The sequence below is a fragment of the Zootermopsis nevadensis genome, unplaced genomic scaffold (assembly GCF_977971745.1).
Source record: "Zootermopsis nevadensis isolate Lab colony 2312 unplaced genomic scaffold, Znev_1.0 Znev_ptg000007l, whole genome shotgun sequence".
In the NCBI taxonomy this organism is placed as follows: domain Eukaryota; kingdom Metazoa; phylum Arthropoda; class Insecta; order Blattodea; family Termopsidae; genus Zootermopsis; species Zootermopsis nevadensis.
Window position 1 is genome coordinate 2984314 of NW_028259139.1, and position 10858 is coordinate 2995171.

A 10858-nucleotide genomic window follows, 5' to 3' on the forward strand; every position below is an offset into this window, starting at 1 on the left:
CTGTCCTCAGACACAACACTAAATAAAATAATGTAACAGTTGTAAAGTCTTACCTCGCAACGTTTTCGGAAGTCCTTACTCGGTAACCTACTAAAATGCAGGACAACCGAATGTCTATAACATTCCGATCTCTAATCGCATTCTTTCTTTCAGAACTGATACCTACGCCCCACCAAATGTCAATAACACGACACTGGTATTTCTCAAATAAATGCAAGAAAGTTTATTAGGTTCTCTAAACACCTTGAAAGGCTGTAGGCGTCAGAACAGAGGCTCTGAAGACTGTGTGAAGTTAATGCCATGAGAAATATTAAAATTAATGTATTTTGTAACTGATTTGTTCAGTGTGTTGGCAATTGTAAATAACTTGCGCAGTTTAATCGACTTTAAAAGACACTAACCAATCAATCAGCGTCAAAGTTTATGCTTCCATTACCAAGCATTATGATGTCTTCAAACACACAAATCTGGGATTTTAAGCTCGTGGACCGTCGATGTGTTTTATAACGCTCGTCTATATTTTTGTAATAGTCTTATGTACCCCTCTTTTTTCCCAAAAAACATAAAATCCCACCTACATTAAACGCTTAATCTAAAGTGACAAAGCTTAATTAATAAAACAGAAAATTAACCAATTTATTAAAGAACATTACGTAACACGCTAAACCTGTTTGCCAGGAATTTTAATAAATTGTTCTCATAACTCTGCAGCCAGTGAGTCGATAAAAAAAATCGTAATTGTGGCCAAAGGTCTTAAAAGGTTGAAAACCCCTGATCTAAATGAATGCGAAAGCGATGAACCTTCAAGGCTGACAGAAACTGGCTTCCAGTCTGAAATATCTGACGCTCGCCGAGAATTTCAGGAGCGCCGGTATTTGTTGTGGAGGTACGACACCAGTGAGAAATATACGCTGACCGTAAATGGAAATGTCTTGTTACGCGTCGATTTCAGTCATTTACGCTGTATCACGGTACAAAAAAAAAATTTAATTTCCAAGTTGTCTTTTAATCTAAGAACAAATAGCTATTATATTCAACTCCTTATCTACGCAGTGGTAAACCGTATGCATCACCCATTTTTATTCAATTCTAAAGTGTTTTAACGACGGTAGTTTACACTTAAAATTATTCATCGTCACGACTTTTTCCATCGTCTGTTCTTTAAAACCACGACGTTTCGGAGGCTGATTCGGTCTCCGTCTTCAGGTGAGAGGTACCTATTCTGTTGGGTCCCTTAGACAGAAACTAGCTCTATCTAAGGGACCCAACAGAGTAGGTACCTCTCACCTGAAGACGGAGACAGAACCAGCCTCCGAAACGTCGTGGTTTTAAAGAACAGACGATGGAAAAAGTCCTGATAATGAATAACCCATTTTGATGTTAAGCAATTGAGTATTTTGCCCCTAAGGCATATTTATATGTGAATTTGTTTAATTCTCTTAAACATTCACTGACGGAATGATATTTCTTGGACGTAACTCGAAGGTTCGATAACAAACCCCGTTAACAAGGCATCCTGATCCAATTCAATCCACTTCATATCCTCTCAAACTATTTCCTCTTTACGTATATTAACGTTATCCTTCCATTTCCTTCTAGGTCTTCAATGTGGTCGTTTTCTAGACTTCTGTGCCTATTCCCACCTACATTCCCATCCTAACAAAGGGTTCCAAAGGATCATACTAGGTGACATCACGGATAAATCACGGAGTTCCTTACAGGTTAATTCCTGGTGAAAACCATACGAAATGTCTAAATAATTGGTCAGTAACTCACTTTTGAGCGTGGAAAATAAGTGACTAACATGTTCTTTAATTATCTTGTATGAAAGGTTGCAGTCCAACAGGCGCTGGGTCACGGGTAAGCAGGTTAGAACAGCGATAGTTCATCTGAACTGGCATTCAGAAGATATCTGGATCGAATCTTGTCGGAGGAGAGGTTAGCTGGGGCTGTTTTCATAGATTTCTTGAGAATAATGCAAACAAAGTGCTTTGAAATAGGCAACAGAATCTTTCAGTCACATCCATACCGATCTAAAATCATTTATCACATCTCGCGCCACGTCACAGTTTCTGAGTCAAATTTTGTTAAGAAGCGTTCATGGTCTGTTTATGAATAATGACAATTGTGTGATCTTCTGAGTTGTGACGTCGTGTAGTCTTGTAGGTAGCTACCATATTTTCGGGAGAACGTATCATCTCCATCTTCAGGATTAACCTCGTTCCACACCTTCGACGCCGTGAGAACCTCAGACATTTATACGTTATGTTTAAATACCTGCCTGGATGGACGGGGGAAATCTGACTTCCTCTGGTTATTTGACGACGATTAATGAATTACATCTGTTAATGCCTACAGCTTCGAGTGAGAGGCTGATTTGATAAACACAGTGTTCTAGGAGTTGACTGTTTTCCGTAGTCAGATGACCGAGTGTTATAACATTTGTATTCTATTTTATTTAATATTAGTGGTGACGTTTGGGGTCAAACATGGGACCTCTTGACAAGTAAGCTAGTAACCACGTATAATGCAAATTAAAAATATAATAAAATCTTTCAATATGATAATAATAATCTCCAGACGGCAGTACTGCTAACTTCCGAAACGTCGCGGAAGTCTGAGATGTGGGTATCTCAGATATACAGCAATGTGCAGCGTAACGTTGACACAGTGTCGCAGACAATGTTAACACACTTGATTAAGTTCACAGAATTAGCAGAGCCGAACGAGATAAGAGATCTGTAGTCAAATCCTGTCTTGCTACAGTGTCTGCCGTTCTCGAGTAGAAACAGTCACCGGAAGTGACTCAAACCCCGTAACTTTCAATTCACAAAATGTGTTTGTCACGAATAGGCAGCCGGTTGTGGCCCAACAGCTGATTGCGGTGAAACGTGAAGGTCGCTGTATGTCATTTGGACCACTCCCGGAGAGAAAGGTCTCTTACTGGGTTCTGTGATTATTCTGATATCACTACATTCCACAGGGAACGGAACGGGCCAAAATTCTGGTTCTGCTCCTACCTAAAGTTGGTAAACGTCTCCACGTCAGAGATCCTACCTTACCTAAAGTTGGTAAACGTCTCCACGTCAGAGATCCTACCTTACCTAAAGTTGGTAAACGTCTCCACGTCAGAGATCCTACCTTACCTAAAGTTGGTAAACGTCTCCACGTCAGAGATCCTACCTTACCTAAAGTTGGTAAACGTCTCCACGTCAGAGATCCTACCTTACCTAAAGTTGGTAAACGTCTCCACGTCAGAGATCCTACCTTACCTAAAGTTGGTAAACGTCTCCACGTCAGAGATCCTACCTTACCTAAAGTTGGTAAACGTCTCCACGTCAGAGATCCTACCTTACCTAAAGTTGGTAAACGTCTCCACGTCAGAGATCCTACCTTACCTAAAGTTGGTAAACGTCTCCACGTCAGAGATCCTACCCTACCTAAAGTTGGTAAACGTCTCCGCGTCAGAGATCCTACCTTACCTAAAGTTGGTAAACGTCTCCACGTCAGAGATCCTACCTTACCTAAAGTTGGTAAACGTCTCCGCGTCAGAGACCCTACCTTACCTAAAGTTGGTAAACGTCTCCACGTCAGAGACCCTTCCTGACGTGGCAGATAAGACTGCACTGAAAACTCAAGGACCACGATAAGAAGAACATGTGGAGCAGGGTACTTCTTGAAAAACCTAATAGTCGCTCAGATACTCAAGAAACTCCCTGTATCCCACTTTCGCTGTCTTGTCAACGCGGTAACATCGACACACATTCATTGTTGAAAATACAAAGAGTCTAGCGCCATAACGGCTTGCGTAGATAAAAGTTCTAACACTTGAGACTACAAACAATCATTTGCAGTAAGTTTTCTCTCTTTACATTCTTCCGTATTCTGTCAAATAACAGAGTTCCCCTACGACCGTAGACTTGTGAAACACCCTGTATAGCCAAAGTTCAAACCGGGCACCGCCTGAATGCAAGCTAGTTAATTACACTGTATATATAACAGACGTGTTTCTACAGCCAATACAAATACGGCCCTACATACGTGATGTTTATTCACTTGTCAGCTTAAGGACCGTATTACTTTTTACTATTATCTTACAATTAAAATGCTGTTAAATTTCATCATAACATTCCGGAGTTTTACAAACCAACTTGAATGTAGAACGCACGTAAAGATAAAGAATAACACATGAAACAGACAGATAAATGAACAGATAGAAACATGAAACAATAATAATTTTTAGTGTTAAAAATAATCACAAACAAAAGTATATGTAATAGCAAACACTGTGATACAACAAGAGAATAAGCCGACGAATACAAGAATACTAAAATAACAAGAGAAATTCAACCTGTGAAATAACTACTGGGAGTAATATTCAAAACATTTAAATATTAATAAAGGTTTCAGCACGTAAGATACGAAGAGCCTCTGAAGATATATTCACACGAGATGTTTCAATAAGACACTAAAATTGGAAAACGTTATTGTATGAACACCTGAAGAAAACCTTAAACCGACGAAGGAAACCATGAAGACCAAAGTTAAAAACTAAAATTCACAACTAATTAGTTCCGTCAGTAAATATCGGCAGAAGAGTCCAAAGTTCAGATTCTGTACATTTCTGCCCAACCTGCGGTGTCATGAGGAAGTCTGGTATAATTTGTGGTCTCATTTGTCCCTGTAGAAGGATTGTTTTAACAACGGGCAGTTACTTTCAAAACTTCGAATTAAAAATTTATGTTCGAAGTGAATGTTTTATAAAATTATGACGCCATATCTTATAATACCGACTCAGAATTCATAACCATTCCCGTGTGACTGTTTAAAAGTCTTAAAAGTTCAAGGGCGGGATACAAATTCTAATTTGGAAGCCACGAATCCCTAAGTCCTCGAGTCTGCCAATGTCAACTTCTCAGAAAACAATTCTTAGCGCGTAAACAACGCCAGCATTAGGCGAAAATCTGTACTAAGTATACGCAGGCCTGTTAACATGCAGACTTTCAACATTCATACGAATTTTCAAGCAAAACAAATAATCGTATTACACTAAACGTTCCAACTACAGATCGTAAAACAGGGGTTAATTTAAACCTGATATTAAAATTCAGTGTAAAATATATCACCGACTGTCTGGTTTTGACGTAGTAAGCCTAATACCTGAACCTATTTGCAGGACGTAGCATTTTAATTCACTGTCATAAGCTTTTAAAAAAAAACTCTGCTCGTTTATAACAAATCGATAATAAAGACTAAATGTGGCCTCAGGAGCGTTGTCGTGGCTAGAAGTAAACGCAGTTATTCGTAATATCTTGTCTGGAAAATTTAGTGAAAAAATTCCTCAATACTATGAACGCCTATCGCCATGTTGGTGACGTCACAATTCTACGAAATTGATTCAAAACGAATTTTAAATCGAGAAATGAATCGCTTGAATAAGAATAAAATACAATTTGTCAATAAAACGAAATTACACAGGCAGAACGTTCGAGTAACGGCTGCAAAACTTGAACTGCTAACCGGAACGAAATGTTTCCTGCTCGTAACTGTCCATCACGCCAAGTAGTTTTTCCCAAACAGAACACAAATCTAGCTCGTCACTGTGACAAGCTGATCGTAGCATGTTGGTTACTGTGGTTTTCCTCTGTCACAAGGGGAATTTTAGCGTCGTTAAATGACGCTAAATAACATTTATATGACAACTATTTCCGTGGTGCAACTTCGTTCTTGACAAACTTACAGTTGCTCAGCTAGTCATGCAATTCCAAGTCTTTTGTTGGTCCTGACCCTACGAATTCAGCCTACAACCGATTTTTTAAAAGTCCATTTTAATATTATCCTCCTTATCTGATGTACAGGTGACTCTCCTAATGTTTCTTCGTGATTTTACTTGGTCTCTTGCCAACATTTAAACAGTCCACAACTTCTCCAAAAAAAAAAAATTCTACTCACCATACCCGATCGTCTGCCCACCCTTTACAATCTTTGCAGCTAAAACACACGCAACTTATTTAAGTTTTTACCTAAGGTCAAATTAATACGCCATTAGAAATGTCGGGGCCTGAAACTAAAGTGAAAAAAAATCAACTCCGAAGAGTTAAGAGATCGATCAGAATTATTACAATGCATTTGGGTGGGAGGATGTAGATTGGGTTCATTTTAACTCAATATAGGGAAAGATGGCGGGTTTCTTAAAAGACAGGAAATACAGACGAGCTCATTGACTGTTTGTGTTTCAAGAAAGATTCTACTCCACGAGTTCGTTATGGGTACGTTGTCTGATTGTCCAAACAGATCATTCCAGGATACGAGGCCACTAAACCTATATTCACTGTGCTCCTTGGGCACCCTATAGTGTCGCACGTTTATCTGTGTATTTCTATTGACTTAGTGATAATTGCTGAAATAAAGCAAACCCGGATGAAGTTGTTCAGAAAGCAATACGATGTGGCATGCGAATACTACTTTCTGTACCCCAAACGATAGATGGTTGAAACAAACGCAATTCTCTTCTATTTATCATACACAAAATACTCAATGATGTAAGATTCGGGCCGAGTATTTCACCCACAAACTCATGCACACTGTGACTACATCTGTGTTGCCGCCTCGCACACTTTCCTATCGCTTTCCAGTAACCTTGGCCGGTCAGGCCAACGAAAAATAAATAACAAAAGTGAATGGTACTCACCGAAGGCACTGTATTGTTGCAAAATTCCCGTGTCAATTGCTTGTTTAACGCATCACTTAACTGTCAAATGTCATTCACTATCAAAAAGGTTATATTGCATTGTTGTTCTAGTTTTCAATACATGCATGAACTTTAGTCCTTGGGACAGTAACAAACGTAATAATAGAACATATGAACCTTTGTCCTTGGTACACAAAAATTACAATGTAAACAGTCATAAACTATTATCCCCGACAAATTCTGTTCTGCAATTAATCATAAGCATATCCATGGCGATCTGTCAAATGTTGAATTACACAAATCGCATGGCAGCTGAATTTGAGCAATGAAACATAAACACACAGTGGATACATGAAACTGAACACATGATGTAGCTTTGCTTTGATAGTCGCACAATGCACTCATACATTTTTCAGCTGAAATACCACATCAACCTTTCACACAGCAGCCGCGGAACAAACTAACAACACCAACGTTTCTTCCCGCCACCGCCCACAGACATGTCGTCGTCTGCTGAGCAGCACTACCGACATCTCTAATTTACATTGCTAACTACAAAGCGCTCTTCTGACATCTGTGATGTAAATTATCAACTACAATCTGACTGTCTTCCAGTAATGGTGAATAATCGGTCACATGTCAAAAAATCCAATTATATAAATGTATGTGCATTCAATGCTAAAATTGTTTAGGAAACTTCTGCTTGAAAGTGAGAAAGTAGAGACGTAAGTCTCAACAGACAAAACACTGAAGAAGTTCTTTAATAACTAATATTAACGGCCCTGCAAATGACGCATTTAGAAAACATCGAAACTGGAACCAACACGTTTTTTTATTTCAGTCACTGTGGACATTGTGTATAGTATCAGACCGGCTTTCTGGCTTGAGTCGAGTCTTTGGAACCTTTCGGTATCTTCAGTGTGTAGTGTTTTAGTGGAAGGGTTTCCAACAATCGACTCGAATGATACACTGAAATATACGTGTTTCTATTATTTTTTTCTGATGTACGAAACCAACATATCACTTAATTTGCAAGTCATTGGTTGGCGTACAAATTTAATTTGAATCGTACAGAACAGGAATTACTTTCTACAAGTCGTCACACAGGTGAGCCTACACAACGCGTCCTAGTTTCCGCAAATGGTCACAGATACATGAACAAATAGCATATCTTGTGAGTCATTCAAAGACGATGCATATAAATATTAAACTGGTCAACACATGATATTGCATTGCTAACTAAATGCTCTGATCGGACCTGAATATCCTCTGGTAAAAAGATAAATTAACTGTTTGTATGGATTTTAATGTAGACTCGGGTTATGTTAAATCTAAAGTTTTTGAAGACAAAGGAAGGTGGTATAATTTCTGTGAACTAAATGAAGTCAATCAGCTACAGATTAACCTTAGCACACAATGAATAAAAGACGTCAAAAGAAATTAAAGATCACCGCTTACCTTACTTTTACGCTGATGGTGGCATAACTCGACAGAAGTGAACAAAGAAATCTGGAAGTGGCGCGAAGGAATGTTGCCCATCCCGTGTTACATTATACATTTTCCTGATGGACCAGGTGGCATCTAATCTCAAGGGCGGGACGTGAGGAGATTTGAGAAACATTATAGCGCTTACATATTATGATTGGCTTCTAGATTCATTTAACCCCCATGGAGGATTTACCCTTTTGAGTAGAGCAATGAAATAACATTCCCATCTCTTTCATAGCCTGACACGAATAGAAAACGACCGAAGACATCACAGTCACTGCACACTAAATTCTTCTGTTTTTTTATTTCGAGAAAGAACGCCGCCAAGCGTAGAATTGGAGAAATTGTATAGAAATGTCAGAGCGGAGCAATCCATCTTCTAAATTCTGCTTTTGTCCTCGATGCCTTGTCATGGAATAAGTGCTACTTCCAGAAAGGTTTCTGTGATATTCATACTTCATGTCAGAGTCATTATTCGGTTTGTTCTCAGAGAAGCAGAGTATTTACGAGTGTAAAGAAGTTTACTACAAACTGGAGTACACTTCTTTCGGACCTTACTTTTTTTACCTCCGAAATCCACTGCCACTTAGAAAGGGGACAAGTCATATGCTGCAATGTAAAAGTTTACCCAGTAGGATTTGAGATTCTCACAGCGGTGAGTACGAAGATGGCTGTCTTCTGGATTGTAGCGCCGTGTAGTCTGGTAGAAGCTTACCGACGTTTCAGAGGTCTGAACCGTCGGTAAACTACCAGACTACACGGCGCTATGTATTTAAATGATCCAATTTCAGAACATTACTAGAATAATAAACCATAACATTTCTACAATTTCATCAATATCAAATAATTGTTAATGGGAACAACAGATCAAGATTATTCGATAATAAATTATCAATTAAATTTGAAAAATATTTGTTACAACTCAGTTCAGAATCTTTTGTCTTCCAAAGCTCCTATCTAGAAATTAGAAACGTAAAGATTAAAAACAAGAGACTGACTGCTTACAAGACCTAATAGTTGATAGGACGATAATATTAAAAAATGAGAATGCGTCATTAACTTGACTTATCAGCAGGCTGAAGGATGATTAGCTTCTCAAGGATTCAGTTAAAATCTTTTACAGCTGAGATAACATGAAATGACTCCATGTGCGTTCACTGCAGATAAAAGCCTGTTATTAACGGGGACACTCTTCATTAAATACACTAAGTAACTCCATGAAGCAGAATTATTCATAAGGAACTAACCTTCTCTTGGAACCTGAAGGTTAAGAACCATGTTCACAAGACTTCGCCACAGGTACCTACCCCAAGCCAGAATAATCCAATCCACTTCAGTATTATCCTTAATTTGATCACCCCAATAATATCTGGTGGAGTACAAACTATGGAGTTCCTCATTCTACAGTTTTCTCCAGCCTCCTGTCACTTCAGCTCTCCTATGTCCAAATATTCTCCAAAACATCAAGCTCTCAAATATCCTTAATACGTGTTCTTCCCTCGATGTCCTCTGCTTCATCTAACCATCTTCATGACGTATTCTAAAAGCACAGTTAATAAAAGAATCACTTTCTTTCAGACTATTCTAAAAATTCCCCACTTAATGGTACCTGCAACTTGTCGTGGTGGTGGGGCTCGAGTACCTCAGTGACCCCAAGAGCTACTGGTAGGGCCTCCATAGCCAGATTGGTCGAGGGCGAGAGGTCAGACTAAGACAGGTACCCTGGTCCTCCAGGTTGGGGGTTGGTCGCAAGGCTAACAACCTTGCACCGTGAAAAGGAAGATGTTTCGAAACCTCGATCAACGCCTCGGACAGACGGACCTAACAGAGGACCGAATGGAAGAGGAGAATTGAGGAGGCCGTGGACCGAATACGGACCGGAGAGCCGTAGAAGAATAATTATACAAATTTGCATGGTCTCTGCTGTAGGTCTCAGTCAAATATATTTCAGTTAGCCAGTTTCATTGGTATACTAAATTCAATTATGATTTTGCACAATACTTCCTTGACTAAAACTTTCTTCAAGCCTATAAACAACTGATGTACTCTCATTTTACCTTTAGCACAATACGTGATCTTCTTCCTTAGTACTCTTCCAATAAACGATGGCACAAATGTTCACTTGTGCTCGTTGTAATGGGCAGAAATGAATTTTCAGATATCTATATACAATTTCCAAGCAATTTCTGCTGGGAGTTGCTGCTCGCTAAATTCACACAAGTTGCGCAATACAAATTGCAATTACGTGCTTATACACTTGTACAAAACAAACCCTGCATTACCGCCCTTGTTCTAACAAAGCCGCTGCTAATGTTGGCCTGTAGCATTTGTTAAGGGCTCAAATAGTATAAAGTCACGTCTAATTTTAAATCCATAAACACGCCAAAAAAACCAACACTTACCGTGCCACTAAATACTAGTATTCATTATATCATCAGCTGAGAAAGTCAGCAAAATACACGACAAGTCCCAAGTTTCTTTAAAAGTAGAGTTACAGGTCGCTATACGTTCCTTTTGAAATTCCGGTGACAAATATGGGGAACTTGCGAGTCCACCTGCGAGTGGCTCATCAAAACCTCCGAGTTAATGTAGTAAAGGATGAAAATTACCACCATTTTGAAGTTCCTTCCAAACATTTTAACCTTCACTATTTCTGTGTCACATTATATATATATATAC

At 39.0% G+C, this 10858-nt stretch overlaps 1 protein-coding gene and 1 long non-coding RNA gene across 4 annotated transcripts in view; one reads left to right on the forward strand and one right to left on the reverse strand.

Moving 5' to 3' along the window:
- cv-c (RhoGTPase activating protein) overlaps positions 1–7160 on the reverse strand; it is a 222625-nt gene extending 215465 nt beyond the window's left edge. For all 3 annotated transcript variants that reach the window (XM_087343957.1, XM_087343958.1, XM_022069653.2), the window contains exon 1: positions 6692–7160. The gene's annotated coding sequence lies outside the window, so the exon portion shown is untranslated. The remainder of the gene's footprint in view (positions 1–6691) is intronic.
- Positions 7161–7317: 157 nt separating this feature from the next.
- LOC147874576 (uncharacterized) lies at positions 7318–10855 on the forward strand. The gene is made up of 3 exons (XR_015533892.1): positions 7318–7798; positions 8670–8834; positions 9758–10855. It is a non-coding gene; the product is annotated as an uncharacterized LOC147874576 (long non-coding RNA).
- The last annotated feature ends 3 nt before the right edge of the window (positions 10856–10858 follow it).